This window comes from Schistocerca nitens, chromosome 4, assembly GCF_023898315.1.
Source record: "Schistocerca nitens isolate TAMUIC-IGC-003100 chromosome 4, iqSchNite1.1, whole genome shotgun sequence".
In the NCBI taxonomy this organism is placed as follows: domain Eukaryota; kingdom Metazoa; phylum Arthropoda; class Insecta; order Orthoptera; family Acrididae; genus Schistocerca; species Schistocerca nitens.
In genome coordinates this window covers 279,682,020-279,698,902 of record NC_064617.1, presented here as the reverse complement: position 1 = coordinate 279,698,902, position 16,883 = coordinate 279,682,020, and the positions used below count along the sequence as shown (strand labels likewise).

Genomic DNA, 16,883 nt, shown 5'->3' with positions numbered 1-16,883 from the left:
ACTCTCTGTGAATTGTTATAACTTTAATTTTAGTTTCACGTCGTCTGCGGTGTACATTAACTATGTAGGAATTAAATAATCATAGAACATTAGTAGATTTTACCTTGAAAAGCTGTGCTTGGGGTTGAGTTAGTAGGATTACACTAGACAGTAAGAACCTCCTTGGAGTGGCGGTCAGATGCTATTTTCTCAGGATTATTGTTACACCCTCTCGTGAGTGGCTGCTGTATGACAAAGTCAAAGTTCACACCTGTCAGTGAAAATCATTTCTCCTCGACAACTCCTTCTGTCCCACGGATGAATTTGTATTTAAAAACTTGTAGCCTGTTTTTTTTGTGTGTGTGTGGTTGCATGAGTAGGACAAAAAAATAATGTGTTCAAATGGCTCTGAGCAATACTGGACTCAACTGCTGAGGTCATCAGTCCCCTAGAACTTAGAACTACACCCCTGGAAATGGAAAAAAGAACACATTGACACCGGTGTGTCAGACCCACCATACTTGCTCCGGACACTGCGAGAGGGCTGTACAAGCAATGATCACACGCACGGCACAGCAGACACACCAGGAACCGCGGTGTTGGCCGTCGAATGGCGCTAGCTGCGCAGCATTTGTGCACCGCCGCCGTCAGTGTCAGCCAGTTTGCCGTGGCATACGGAGCTCCATCGCAGTCTTTAACACTGGTAGCATGCCGCGACAGCGTGGACGTGAACCGTATGTGCAGTTGACGGACTTTGAGCGAGGGCGTATAGTGGGCATGCGGGAGGCCGGGTGGACGTACCGCCGAATTGCTCAACACGTGGGGCGTGAGGTCTCCACAGTACATCGATGTTGTCGCCAGTGGTCGGCGGAAGGTGCACGTGCCCGTCGACCTGGGACCGGACCGCAGCGACGCACGGATGCACTCCAAGACCGTAGGATCCTACGCAGTGCCGTAGGGGACCGCACCGCCACTTCCCAGCAAATTAGGGACACTGTTGCTCCTGGGGTATCGGCGAGGACCATTCGCAACCGTCTCCATGAAGCTGGGCTACGGTCCCGCACACCGTTAGGCCGTCTTCCGCTCACGCCCCAACATCGTGCAGCCCGCCTCCAGTGGTGTCGCGACAGGCGTGAATGGAGGGACGAATGGAGACGTGTCGTCTTCAGCGATGAGAGTCGCTTCTGCCTTGGTGCCAATGATGGTCGTATGCGTGTTTGTCGCCGTGCAGGTGAGCGCCACAATGAGGACTGCATACGACCGAGGCACACAGGGCCAACACCCGGCATCATGGTGTGGGGAGCGATCTCCTACACTGGCCGTACACCACTGGTGATCGTCGAGGGGACACTGAATATTGCACGGCACATCCAAACCGTCATCGAACCCATCGTTCTACCATTCCTAGACCGGCAAGGGAACTTGCTGTTCCAACAGGACAATGCACGTCCGCATGTATCCCGTGCCACCCAACGTGCTCTAGAAGGTGTAAGTCAACTACCCTGGCCAGCAAGATCTCCGGATCTGTCCCCCATTGAGCATGTTTGGGACTGGATGAAGCGTCGTCTCACGCGGTCTGCACGTCCAGCACGAACGCTGGTCCAACTGAGGCGCCAGGTGGAAATGGCATGGCAAGCCGTTCCACAGGACTACATCCAGCATCTCTACGATCGTCTCCATGGGAGAATAGCAGCCTGCATTGCTGCGAAAGGTGGATATACACTGTACTAGTGCCGACATTGTGCATGCTCTGTTGCCTGTGTCTATGTGCCTGTGGTTCTGTCAGTGTGATCATGTGATGTATCTGACCCCAGGAATGTGTCAATAAAGTTTCCCCTTCCTGGGACAATGAATTCACGGTGTTCTTATATCAATTTCCAGGAGTGTACTTAAACCTAACTAACCTAAGGACAGCACACACACCCACGCCCGAGGCAGGATTCGAACCTGCAACCGTGACGGTCGCGCGGCTCCAGACTGTAGCGCCTAGAACCGCTCGACCACTCCGGCCGGCGATAATTTCATTAATACTAATATTAAATATTTGTACATATCCTGTAAACTGACTCGTTCCACATCATTTCGGGAAAAAAATGGTTCAAATGATCTATGGGACAGGTCTATGGAATACGTAATTAACTAACCAACTAACTGAAATCCTGCCATTTTCCCGTACAACTGAGGGAACGTCACTTACTGGGTAATCGACCACTGCTCGTGTATCGCACTGCGCTGCAGTTAAATGTCTTCCGAATGAACTGTACATACCTGTGTCATTTAAAGGGACACGCCGGCTGAGACTTCGTCAGCAGTGAAAGTGGCGGTACCGGTGGTGGCCGACTGCAAGAAGAAGAGGAACCCTGACGATGGTGGTAGTGAATTGAAACTCCTTTTGTTCTAAAGGGTATCGGCGGTGCCGCAGAGAATAGACAGAGCCACTCTCGGCAGATCCTCGCAGTAGCAGCAGCGGCGGCGGCGGCGGCAGCAGGCAGTGTGTCAGTACGGCTGCGCCTTGCGACACGACAGTCCGCGCAGCCCGGGGTGAACGGCCCGCAACTGGGCCTCCGTACAGCGCCGCGCAAGCCAGATGCAACACCGACGCGACTATCACGGAGGAGCGCCAGCGTGCGCTCGCTGCCTTGCTGGCGAGTCTCGCGCCCGCGACACAGCAAGTGTTCCCAGGCAGCACCGCATTCTGCTGGCCCTAGCAGAGCGCTTCGCTCCCTCGTGAATGGCAGGAGGCAATGACTCACACCCGTGTGGCCTGCGTTACGCGTTTGTGACGTCACGTGGCAACGCCACCACCATCGCTGTACTTCGTTACGAACTCCAGGGGGCACCGGGACGACATATGAGAAGCTCATTTCCAAAAGGTATCAAATCCATAAAATCTAATTTAACATAATAGATAATAGACGTTTTACCTCCACAGTAACATTAGAAAATGTCTTGTAGCTTCATTGTTTTATTAAGGCAATGTTTAGACACATTATGCCAAGTATCTGTGTTACATGTATATTTAATTGTTATTGCATAAATAAAAATGGGTTTGATACCTTTTGGTAGAAAACTGAGTTAAGTTTGGTAACTATTGTTCTGAGCCGGCCGGAGTGGCCAAGCGGTTCTAGGCGCTACAGTCTGGAACCGTGCGACCGTTACGGTCGCAGGTTCGGGCATGGATGTGTGTGCTGTCCTTAGGTTAGTTAGGCTGAAGTAGTTCTAAGTTCTAGGGGACTGATGACCTCAGAAGTTAAGTCCCATAGTGCTCAGAGCCATTTGAACTATTTTTGTTGTTCTGAAGTTTCTGTTGGTGATTCATAGCATTCACTTTACGTGTCAGACTGTATAATTTAATCAAAAACTCACAATCAATATATAAAAAAACGCTAGACACAACATACAATGTCATGTAAATAAATGTCGGCCATGTTGGGTATGACGTCATTACCAAGACCAGCAACGATTGCCTGCCGGGATATGGTGCTTCTTGGAAACGAAATAAGACTGGATTTGGTATTCTTCGTCGTGAACAGAAAGTCTGTGGGGGAAATATATAAAGGACATAGTACGTTTTGGCATACACAACAGTTCTTATTACATAGGTAATGGATCTAAGTAGTGCTGCCACCTGTTATCTCATTTGTCAATTTTTCGGGTTTGGTACCTTTTGCAAATGAGCTACTCATATAACAGTAACGTGATGCCATTCAGTATACAGGCTATTCACCCAATCGTATTTAAATATCGCTGAATGCTGATCGCCGGCCAGAGTGGCCGAGCGGTTCTAGGCGCTTCAGTCTGGAACCCCGCGACCGCTACGGTCGCAGGTTCGAATCCTGCCTCGGGCATGGATGTGTGTGATGTCCTAAGGTTAGTTAGGTTTAGGTAGTTCTAAGTTCTAGGGGACTGAAGACCTCCGCTGTTAAGTCCTATAGTGCTCAGAGCCGTTTGAATGCTGATCGTTTACGTAAGAGTTTAACCATAGCAAATTAACGCGTTTACATTTTATCAGAGTTACTTAGCAGTCATGCACAACTCCTCGATCGTCGAAAGATTCGTACGTAAATACTGGAAAATTGGAAAAGTCTAACTAACTAATAAAACTGAAAATTCATTTTTCTTAAATTTTACCACTCACTCTTAAATACTGTACGTGGTGGGAGATTATGATTACTTTCACTTAGTTGCAATAATGATAACTAGACGAAGTTGGAATTCCATCGTGCTATATCTTTAATTTATAAATTTTTATCAAGAAAATTTTCTTACGTGTGAAATACTAATGAGATAAAACATTGTAATATTTCATAATTTACGTTACTAAAAGTCTTTCATAAAATAGGTCCACTCCAATCCAAAGTTTCTTGTGATTTCGGCTTGTGGAATTTGAGTAAGATCACTGACAATATTTGAGCGTGCCATCTATCAGGAAAATCATTGAACTTCTTTAACGTAATGTCGAAAATTGCAGATTGCTTTTTCATACGTAAAGTATGGTTAATGTAGGTGAAGCCGACTCAGAATTCTCCCATCGAAACACCGTCTTTAACATATGCTACTTATCTTACAATATTTTTGAAATTATGTAGTGACTGAGAGTGCATAAATAATAAATACGACTTTGAACAACATTTTGTTTTAAAATTATACTTTCATTAAAATTATACTTACATTAATTCAGTAATGAGCAGTAGTCAGAATCTGAACCAAATCAGCAAAGAAATGTGATGCGAATTCGAATGAGAATGTGAATGCTAATGCCGGAGTCTGCATTGTTTCGATATTAATATATCAACTGAGAAAAAACATTCTCGCCACGTTATGACGTAGTTTGTATCTACGACTTATTCTTCTTGCTCTTACACTGTTTGAGCCATTATGCTTGAACAATAATTATAATCACTTACACATAACTAAATAACCATAAAAACTACGTAAAAACTCTTAAACTTAAGAAATGAGGCGCTCTACAAGTCATACGAATACCCAAAAACGGTATTTGGAGTAATCCGATGAGTTATACACCCACATCACTAACGTCGATTTGCGGTAGGATTTTGGAACATATACCGTGTTCGAACATTATGAATTTCCTCGAAGACAACAATGTATTGATAAACAGTCAACACGGATTCAGAAAATATCGTTCTTGTGAAACGCTACTAGCTCTTCATTCTCACGAAGTAATGAGTGCTATCGACAGGTGATGTCAAAAATGATTCCATATTTTTCGGTTCTCAGATGGCCTTGGACACAATTCCTGACAAGGGCCCTCTAATTAAATTGCATACCAATGGAGTATCGCCTCAGTTGTGCAATTGGATTCGCGACTTCCTGTCAGAAAGGTCACAGTTCGTAGTAACTGACTTAAAATCATAGAGGATGACAGATATTCATCATTTTGATTTGCAGCTCCTTGTGTTGACCGTATTTGCAGTTAAAATTGTTGGATGTGAGGTACGCCAGTTATGCAAAACACTGTTTTTTCTCAGTACCCAAACATGTTTCGGCACCACTGTCCCATCATCAGTGGGTCTTCGTTTTTATTTATTCTGTAATGAGAAAATTTTTGTTAAATGATTATAAAATTATGTGGATGTTTAGTTCAAACAATAGATCGTTTCTTTTTGTAAATATCTTTGCATTTGGTGTGCATGAATTTTCGGGATCACTTGTGTGGTAATTACTACAGGTAGCTTGTCATCTGCAACCAAACATCGCTTAGAGGCCAAAGTCCCTGTGAAATTATGCGATCAACAAAGACATCAGCAAGCAGTGACATTGTATGTGCGGTTGCACCATCTTGTTGAAAATAACCGTTCAGTATTTCACTTAACACAAGTTCTCCTATGAATGAGTACAGAATATCACTGCAGTATCGTTGTGCGTTTATTGTTTCGTTGAATAACATGGGACCCACAATCCGACGTCTAGAAATTGCAATCCAAACTCCTATTTTCACAGAATGAAGTGATTCCTCATGAATACACAATGGATTTGCAGTACTCCACATACGAGAATTTTGCGAGTTCATGTACCCGGATAAATGAAACCACGCCTTATCATTGAAAAACGTTTCATTAAGGATATCCCTTCCATTTCCCTGAACGAAGGTTTTGAACCATTGACAATAACGCAGTCTCTTGCCGCGATCAGTATTTCTCAGTTCTTGCACGACTTTCATTTTCTATGGGAAAAGTTCTAATTTCCTTCTTACAGCTGTGTGGGCCGTGTCTGGAACCGCACTGCTGCTACGGTCGCAGATTCGAATCCTGCCTCGGGCATGGATATCTGTGATGTCCTTAGGTTAGTTAGGTTTAAGTAGTTCTAAGGCTAAGGGACGGAAGACCTCAGACGTTAAGTCTCATAGTGTTTAGAGTCATTTGAACCATTTTTTTGTGTGAGCCGTTCCGACACTAACATCGACTTTGGTTCAAATGGCACTGAGCACTATGGGACTCAACAGCTGAGGTCATCAGTCCCCTAGAACTTAGAAATAGTTAAACCTAACTACCCTAAGGACATCACACACATCTATGCCCGAGGCAGGATTCGAACCTGCGACCGTAGCGGTCTCGCGGTTCCAGACTAACATCGACTTTCTGGGCGATTTTTCTTACTGACTTGTTCGGATTCATGGATATTTCATCGGAAATACCGAGTATTTTATCCTCGGACAAAACTCTAGGACGACTACTCCTCTGTGCATCTGTCACTGAACCGGTATTTCGAAATTTGTTAATCACATCTCGCACAGTATCGCGATGTGGGAGTGTTGTCTCCGGGAAAACTGAATTAAATATTTGACGAACTGAAACTGTGTTTACCGCCAGCTTTGAACACTTGTTCGACTAAAAACACACGTTCTTCAATGGTTAGAATTTTAACAGTGACAAAAACGAAACAGACGAACAAAGGAACTAAACTTAAACGTTCACGTCAACACGTAACGACACACACCAACGATACTACTGACGCTGGCTGAGATAAACGAAACAGTGGAATGTTGAGAGAGTCCACCCAGGCAGGCGAACAGTCATACGGCACGCGCGGCTAACAATCATACGGCATTGCGGAGAGACTTCTTGAACACCACGTATATGTAATAAGCCAACGGCCTTGCCGCAGTGGCAACACCGGTTCCCGTAAGATCATCGAAGTTAAGCGCTGTCGGGCTGGGCTAGCACTTGGATGGGTGACCATCCGGTCTGCCGAGCGCTGTTGGCAAGCGGGATGCACTCAGCCCTTGTGAGGCAAACTGAGGAGATAGTTGATTGAGAAGTAGCGGCTCCAGTCTCGGAAACTGACATACGGCAGGGAGAGCGGTGTGCTGACCACATGCCCCTCCATACCCGCATCCAGCGACGCTTGTGGGCTGAGGATGACACGGCGGCCGGTCGGTACCGTTGGGCCTTCGTGGTCTGTTCGGGAGGAGTTTTTTAATTTCAGTATGTGTAATAATGTGTGCAAAATGTGTTGCGAATGGAGGTAGTAGTACAGAAATAATTAATTAAAATGTCATACCTAATGTGAAGCTTTACTGCACGAGCACCGATAATGTAATAATAGATAAACATTTTTCCTTTTATTGTTTTGGTACATTGTCAGCGAGAATAAGTTTCGAAAAGGTCTGAAATTATGCGCTAAGTTTGTTGAAAGTAGCTAAGTTCAAAATGGTTCAAATGGCTCTGAGCACTATGCGACTTAACTTCTGAGGTCATCAGTCGCCTAGAACTTAGAACTAATTAAACCTAACTAACCTAAGGACATCACACACATCCATGCCCGAGGCAGGATTTGAACCTGCGACCGTAGAGGTCGCTCGGCTCCAGACTGCAGCGCCTAGAACCGCACGGCCACTACGGCCGGGGAGTAGCTAAGTGCTTTCGTTCCAAGATACTAGATGAAAGCGCTCTGCGTTATTTGTGTGCTGGGAGACACACTGCCTCGAGACATATACACAGATAGATGTTAAGGCTCCGTGACACTATACGGATCCCACTGGCATATCCTTATTGAGATAACTGGAACTTTCGCATGTTGTTGTTGTTGTGGTCTTCAGTCCTGAGACTGGTTTGATGCAGCTCTCCATGCTACTCTATCCTGTGCAAGCTTCTTCATCTCCCAGTACCTACTGCAGCCTACATCCTTCTGAATCTGCTTAGTGTATTCATCTCTTGGTCTCCCTCTATGATTTTTACCCTCCACGCTGCCCTCCAATACTAAACTGGTGATCCCTCGATGTCTCAGAACATGTCCTACCAACCGATCTCTTCTTCTAGTCAAGTTGTGCCACAAGCTCCTCTTCTCCCCAATTCTATTCAATACCTCCTCGTTAGTTATGTGATCTACCCATCTAATCTTCAGCATTCTTCTGTAGCACCACATTTCGAAAGCTTCTATTCTCTTCTTGTCTAAACTACACTCCTGGAAATTGAAATAAGAACACCGTGAATTCATTGTTCCAGGAAGGGGAAACTTTATTGACACATTCCTGGGGTCAGATACATCACATGATCACACTGACAGAACCACAGGCACATAGACACAGGCAACAGAGCATGCACAATGTCGGCACTAGTACAGTGTATATCCACCTTTCGCAGCAATGCAGGCTGCTATTCTCCCATGGAGACGATCGTAGAGATGCTGGATGTAGTCCTGTGGAACGGCTTGCCATGCCATTTCCACCTGGCGCCTCAGTTGGACCAGCGTTCGTGCTGGACGTGCAGACCGCGTGAGACGCCGCTTCATCCAGTCCCAAACATGCTCAATGGGGGACAGATCCGGAGATCTTGCTGGCCAGGGTAGTTGACTTACACCTTCTAGAGCACGTTGGGTGGCACGGGATACATGCGGACGTGCATTGTCCTGTTGGAACAGCAAGTTCCCTTGCCGGTCTAGGAATGGTAGAACGATGGGTTCGATGACGGTTTGGATGTACCGTGCACTATTCAGTGTCCCCTCGACGATCACCAGTGGTGTACGGCCAGTGTAGGAGATCGCTCCCCACACCATGATGCCGGGTGTTGGCCCTGTGTGCCTCGGTCGTATGCAGTCCTGATTGTGGCGCTCACCTGCACGGCGCCAAACACGCATACGACCATCATTGTCACCAAGGCAGAAGCGACTCTCATCACTGAAGACGACACGTCTCCATTCGTCCCTCCATTCACGCCTGTCGCGACACCACTGGAGGCGGGCTGCACGATGTTGGGGCGTGAGCGGAAGACGGCCTAACGGTGTGCGGGACCGTAGCCCAGCTTCATGGAGACGGTTGCGAATGGTCCTCGCCGATACCCCAGGAGCAACAGTGTCCCTAATTTGCTGGGAAGTGGCGGTGCGGTCCCCTACGGCACTGCGTAGGATCCTACGGTCTTGGCGTGCATCCGTGCGTCGCTGCGGTCCGGTCCCAGGTCGACGGGCACGTGCACCTTCCGCCGACCACTGGCGACAACATCGATGTACTGTGGAGACCTCACGCCCCACGTGTTGAGCAATTCGGCGGTACGTCCACCCGGCCTCCAGCATGCCCACTATACGCCCTCGCTCAAAGTCCGTCAACTGCACATACGGTTCACGTCCACGCTGTCGCGGCATGCTACCAGTGTTAAAGACTGCGATGGAGCTCCGTATGCCACGGCAAACTGGCTGACACTGACGGCAGCGGTGCACAAATGCTGCGCAGCTAGCGCCATTCGACGGCCAACACCGCGGTTCCTGGTGTGTCCGCTGTGCCGTGCGTGTGATCATTGCTTGTACAGCCCTCTCGCAGTGTCCGGAGCAAGTATGGTGGGTCTGACACACCGGTGTCAATGTGTTCTTTTTTCCATTTCCAGGAGTGTATTTATCGTCCATGTTTCACTTCCATACATGGCTACACTCCATACAAATACTTTCAGAAACGACTTCCTGACATTTAAATCTATACTCGATGTTAACAAATTTTTCTTCTTCAGAATCGCTTTCCTTGCCATTGCCAGTCTACATTTTATATCCTCTCTACTTCGACCATCGTCAGTTATTTTGCTCCCCAAATAGCAAAACTCTTTTACTACTTTGTGTCTCATTTCCTAATCTAATTCCCTCAGCATCACCCTACCCTATTCGACTACATTCCATTATCCTCGTTTTGCTTTTGTTGATGTTCATCTGATATCCTCCTTTTAAGACACTGTTCATTCCGTTCAACTGCTCTTCCAAATCCTTTGCTGTCTCTGAGAGAATTACTATGTCATCGGCGAACCTCAAAGTTTTTATTTCTTCTCCATGGATTTTAATACCTGCTCCGAACTTTTCTTTTGTTTCCTTTATTGCTTGCTGAATATACAGATTGAATAACATCAGAGAGGCTACAAACCTGTCTCACTCCCTTACCAACCACTGCTTCCCATTCATGACCCTCGACTCTTATAACTGCCATCTGGTTTCTGTACAAATTGTAAATAGCTTTTCGCTCCCTGTATTTTACCCCTGCCACCTTCATAAATGCAAATGCTAGAAACGTGGGTTTCCCTTTCCTTAATCTTTCTTCTAAGATAAGTCGTAGGGTCAGTATTGCCTCACGTGTTCCAACATTTCTACGGAATCCAAACTGATCGATCAAATTAGCCGCTAAAATTGTCTCCGCGGAAAATATCATGTTAAATCTTGTATCCCAAATAATGTCTCCACATTTGGAATGATAGCTACGCAAAAGTTTTTAATGGGATCTAAGACGCTGGCCTCACCAGTGTGACTGTGAACGTCGGTGGAAGGGCGACAGATCTTCCCGAAAGTTTGATGAGGTTAACCAAGCCCTATAACGATCATGGTATTTAGCAAGTTGAGCCAGTGAGAGCGATAGAAATGGAATCGTGTTAGGAGAATGGAGGAGCAGCGACCGCTGACAGGATTGCGGCAGCAGCGGCAGCGGCGGGCTGGCTTTCACTGGAGGCATTTATCCAGGTGATGCAAACGCTGGAATCAACGCGCTGTGCCGTTTCAACACGGGCCTTTGTCGTACGCGGCTTACTGGGGGCTCGTGCACAAAGGAAATAACCCACCCCCTTACATTTACATTACCTCAAACCACTGTATAGAGCATGGTGAAGTCTCTGTTTGTTCTGTTCCATTCGTGTATGTGGGCGCGTAAAAATAGCCATCTATACGACTCGATAAACCATGGACCATGCCGTAGGTGGTGTGGCTTGCGTGCATCAGCGATACAGATAGCCGTACAGTAGGTACAACCACAAGGGAGGGGTATCTGTTGAGAGGCCAGACAAACATACTGTTAATGAATAGAGACAGCACCTTTTCAGTAGTTGAAGGGGCAACAATCTGCGTGTGTGACTGATCCGGCCTTGTAACATCAACCAAAACGGCCGTGCTGTGCTGGTACTGCGAACGGCTGAAAGCAAGGGGAAACTGAAAGGTGGCTACACTGAGGCACAGCGCCAGAGATTGCGCCAAAGAGTATTATTCAGCCGCCTCCACTGGCAGTTCTTGTCGAGAAGTCGTCGTGGAGAGTGCTTATCGAGATGTGGTAGTAGTGAGTCGGTGTTGAGATGTTGTAGGAGGGAGTGCTTGTCCCATGTTGTATGCAGTTGTTTGATGGCTAGACAGCAGATGTTGTTCGAATGGAGATATTGTAATGATCAGAGTGCTTTTCGTCAATATATATCAAGGTAAAAAAATTCCCTTTTCTTTTTATTATTTCAATGTCTTAAATAATGCGTCATTACAGGTTCAGTCAACAAAGCATCTGGCTTGTGTTCTTGTATTAGAGTGTAATTCTGGTTTCCTTACGCAATTATAGTATTTGTATTTTTTAATTACTTCAGTATAAATGGTATTTAAAATCTCTTGTCTTATTGAAGAAGAACCGTGCCAGATGTGTACGTTGAATCATACTTCCACACACAGAACAGTTACACTTGTGCTTTGGTTTCTTACGTCTTATAGTTGCTGGGGACTTAATTAATTAATTGTGTTAACGGAAATTTTCTTTCATTCTTTGTTGTTATTCTATGCAGTCAGATTGCGTACTAAAACTAGTCAGGGCCAACCGGTTACGAGACTTCGTAATCGGACAGACAACTACTAAAAAAATTAAAAATATTTGCATTAAATATATAATTAAGCCCCCATGCACGTGGCGACCCTGCCAGGATCGTCCCTTGGAATTCTTCTGATTGTAAAAATAGTAGACAGTAGTATTGTTGTAGTAATTTGTAGTTTAGTAATTGGAGTCTATATTGCATCTGTAGATTTGGTAATTGTCATTCTTCTAATGGTATTTTTTTTTGCAGAATTTAATTTTTGTTGTCTTGTCTACGGGTTTGACAATTTAGTGCAATTATTTCAATTGTTCGTTAATCGTTTTTGAGGGAAACATTTCGTGTGAATGGTATTGTTGGAGATAAAGAGTCATTGTGTGTAATTTTCGTACAGTGACGAGTTTTGTATGTTTTGTAAACGATTACGTGATCGATGAAAAAGGCGAAAATGATGGATAGTGAGAATGACGAAATTGTTAACATGGCGAACTCGCCAACACAGGAGAACAGTATGATGAATAATGAAGTTGAAAACAATTTAATAAGTCGGGAAAATAGTCCGGAACCATTTCAAAATTTTTCACAATCAAAAAATTTTCAGAATACGAGATTAATGACAGAAGATTCTGGAATAGTATCCAACACAGATAGCTTTACAGCTATGACGAAGGAAATTAGTTTTGCGGGAAATGTTAGGGGCGAAAAGAATTTTGAACCAGTTAATATGGAGCAGTTGATGGGTGTAATATTAAATTTGGGATCTGAATTAAAAACACGGTTAGACTCACAGGGATCACAAATAGGAACAATTAAAACAGAGATGGGAACTTTGGCAACACGTTTAGAAACTGATATGGGAACAATGGAAACACGGTTAGACTCACTGGGATCACAGTTGGGATCACAAATAGGAACAATTAAAACAGAGATGGAAACAATGAAAACACAGTTAGATTCACGAATAGGGACATGTTTCAAAAACATGAAAGATGAATTAAAGAAAGAAATTAGAGAAGAAGTACTACCGATTTTGAATTCTCACAATAATAGATTAATTGCAGTAGAGATTAGACAAAGGGAACAAGATAGAGAACAGGAGGAAAGAGATCGCGTGATAGTACAAAAATTTTCAGAGTTAAATTTACAACGTGCACACGATAAGGAAGAAATATTTGAGAGAATCGAGGAATCCATACCAAATGACAGATTAAATAACCTAACACAACAGTATGAACAGTTAACTACTAAATGTGTCAATACTGGAACTCGAGTCGCAACACTTACGGAAGACGTAAATAAACAGAAAGAAAAAATAGGTGACTTATCGGAAAGAGTTGAGCAGATTTCAGATAAACTGACAAGTCTTAGTTTAAATGGGGATAGAGATTCAGATGATACAGCTCCATTACCATTTGCAGAAACCGAAGAGTACCAGAACATAAATAAGCATGTTGAAAATCAGGGAAAATTTAATGAACACGTTAAAAGGGAATTTTTTTACCTTCATATATATTGACGAAAAGCACTCTGATCATTACAATATCTCCATTCGAACAACATCTGCTGTCTAGCCATCAAACAACTGCATACAACATGGGACAAGCACTCCCTCCTACAACATCTCAACACCGACTCACTACTACCACATCTCGATAAGCACTCTCCACGACGACTTCTCGACAAGAACTGCCAGTGGAGGCGGCTGAATAATACTCTTTGGCGGAATCTCTGGCGCTGTGCCTCAGTGTAGCCACCTTTCAAAACTACAACCATAATTTTGCAGGTGGACGTGCTGCTCTACTGTATGGTTAAATGATGATGGGGTCCTCTCGGATAAAACATTCCGGAGGTAAAATAGTCCCCCACTCGGATCTCCGGGCGGGGACTACTCAAGAGGATATTGTCATCAGGAAAAGCAAAACCGGCCTTCTACGGATCGGAGTGCGGAATGCTAGAACCCTTAATCGGGCAGGGAGGTTAGAAAATTTAAAAAGGGAAATGGATTGTTTGAAGTCAGATGTAGGGGGAATTAGTGAAGTTCGGTGGCAGGAGGAACAAGACTTCTGGTCAGGCGAATACAGGGTTACAAATACAAAGTTAAATAGGGGTAATGCAGGAGTAGGATTAGTAATGAACGCATTATCGTAGCCAAGATAGTCACGAAGCCAACTTCTGCCACAGTAGTAAAAGTTTACATCCCAACTAGCTCCGCAAATGATGAAGAGATTGGAGAAATGTATGGTCCTATAAAAGAAATTATTCAGACAGCTAAGGGAGACGAAAATAGTCATGGGGGACTGGAATTCGATAGTAGGAAAAGGAAGAGAAGGAAAATTATTAGGTGAATATGGACTGAGGGAAAGGAATGAAAGAGAAAGCCACCTAGTATAATTCTGCACAGAGCGTAATTTAATCATGGCAAACACTTGTTTTAAGAATCGTAAAAGAAGATTGTTTACCTGGAAGAGACCTGGAGACACCGCAAGGTTTCAGATTCATTACATAATGGTTCGAAAGAGATTCAGGAACCAGATTTTAAATTGTAAGACACTTCCAGGGGCAGATGTGGAATCTGACTACAATTTATTGGCTATGAACTGTAGATTAAAACTCAAGAAATTGCGAAAAAATAGGAAATTAAGGAGCTGGGATCTGGACAACTTGAAAGAACCAGAGGTTGCTGAAAGTTCCATTAAGCAGATCATTAAGCGACGGTTGGCTAGAACAGCTGAAAGGAACACAATAGGAGACGAATGGGTAGCTTTAAGAAATGAAATAATGAAGGCAGCAGAGGATCAAAAAGGCAAAAAGACAAGGTCTAGTAGAAATCTCTAGGTAGCATAAGAGATATTGGCTTTAACTGATGACTGGAACAAATTTAAAAATGCAGCAATCGAAGCAGGCCAAAGGGAATGCGAACGTTTAAAAAATGGGATTGATAGGAAGCGTAAAATTGCTAAGCAGGAATGGCTAGAGGACAAATGTAAGGATTTAGAACCATACTTTGCTAGGTGAAAGATGGATACTGCCTACAGGAAAATTAAAGAAGCCTTTGCTGAAAAGCGAAGTGGCTGTATGAATATCAAAATCTCAGATGGTAAAGCGGTTCAAAGCAAACAAGGGAAAGCTGAAAGGTGGAAGGAGTACACAGAGGGACTATACAAGAGAAATGAACTTGAAAGCAATATTACAGAGAGAGAATTGGACACCGATGAAGTCGAAACAAGGGCTCGAGGATAGACGATATTCCGTCAGAACTGCTGTTAGCCTTGGGGGAGCCAGCCAAAAACTCTTACATCTGGTTCTTTACAGAAGAATGCAAAAACTGGTAGAAGGCGACCTCGGGGAACATCAGTCTAGATTCCGGAGAAATAGAGGACGCAGGGCTATATTGACTTATCTTATAAGGTAGATCAAGGAAAGGCAAAGCTACATTTATAGCATTTGTAGACTTAGAGAAAGCTTTTGGCAATGTTGACACATATTCTCTCTTTGAAATTCTGAAGGTAGCAGGGATAAAATACAGGGAGTGAAAGGCTATTTACAACTTGTACAGAATTCAGACGGCGTTTATAGGAGTCTAGGGACATGAAAGGAGGCAGTGGTTGAGAAGGGAGTGAGACAGGGCTGTAGCCTATCCCTCACGTTAATCAATCTGTACGTTGAAAGGAGAAAATATAAAAATGCAGTAAATGAAGCAGGCAAAAAGCAATACAAACCTCTCAAAAATGAGATCGGCAAGAAGTGAAAAATGGCTAAGCAGGCATGGCTAGAGGACAAATGTAAGGATGTAATCTCACTAGGGGTAAGATAGATACAGCCTACAGGAAAATTAAAGAGACCTTTGGAGAAAAGAGAGCCACTTGTATGAATATCAAGAGCTCAGATGGAAACCCAGTTCTAAGCAAAGAGGGGAAAGCAGAAAGGTGGAAGGAGTATATAGAGGGTTTATACAAGGGCGATGTACTTGAGGACAATATTATGGAAATGGAAGAGGATGTAGATGAAGATGAAATGGGAGATACGACGCTGCGTGAAGAGTTTGACAGAGCACCGAAAGACCTGAGTCAAAACAAGGCCCCGGGAGTAGACAACATTCCATTAGAACTACTGGCGGTCTAGGGAGAGCCAGTCCTGACAAAGGTGTACCATCTGGTGAACAAGATGTACGAGACAGGCGAAATACCCTCAGACTTCAAGAAGAATATAATAATTCCAATCCCAAAGAAAGCAGGTGTTGACAGATGTGAAAATTACCGAACTATCAGTTTAATAAGTCACAGCTGCAAAATACTAACGCGAATTATTTACAGGCGAATGGAAAAACTGGTAGAAGCCGACCTCGGGGAAGATCATTTTGGATTGCGTAGAAATGTTGGAACACGTGAGGCAATACTGACCTTACGACTTATCATAGAAGAAAGGTTAAGGAAAGGCAAACCTACGTTTCTAGCATTTGTAGACTTAGAGAAAACTTTTGACAATGTTGACTGGAATACTCTCATTCAAATTATGAAGGTGGCAGGGGTAAAATACAGGGAGCGAAAGGCTATTTACAATTTGTACAGAAACCAGATGGCAGTTACAAGAGTCGAGGGGCATGAAAGGGAAGCAGTGGTTGGGAAGGGAGTGAGACAGGGTTGTAGCCTCTCCCCGATGTTATTCAATCTGTATATTGAGCAAACAGTAAAGGAAACAAAAGAAAAATTCGGAGTAGGTATTAAAATCCATGGAGAAAAAATAAAAACTTTGAGCTTCGCCGATGACGTAATTCTGTCAGAGACAGCAAAGGACTTGGAAGAGCAGTTGAACGGAATGGACAGTGTCTTGAAAGGAGGATATAAGATGAACATCAACAAAAGC

General features: G+C 44.3%; 1 protein-coding gene and 1 pseudogene across 2 annotated transcripts in view; one reads left to right on the top strand and one right to left on the bottom strand.

Annotated features, from left to right (window-relative positions):
• The window catches only part of LOC126251485 (ecdysone-induced protein 75B), a 511,809-nt gene that overhangs the window by 213,119 nt on the left and 281,807 nt on the right, over positions 1-16,883 (bottom strand). The gene's annotated exons all lie outside the window — the stretch shown is intronic.
• On the top strand, positions 7,089-7,206 carry LOC126254023 (5S ribosomal RNA; annotated as a pseudogene).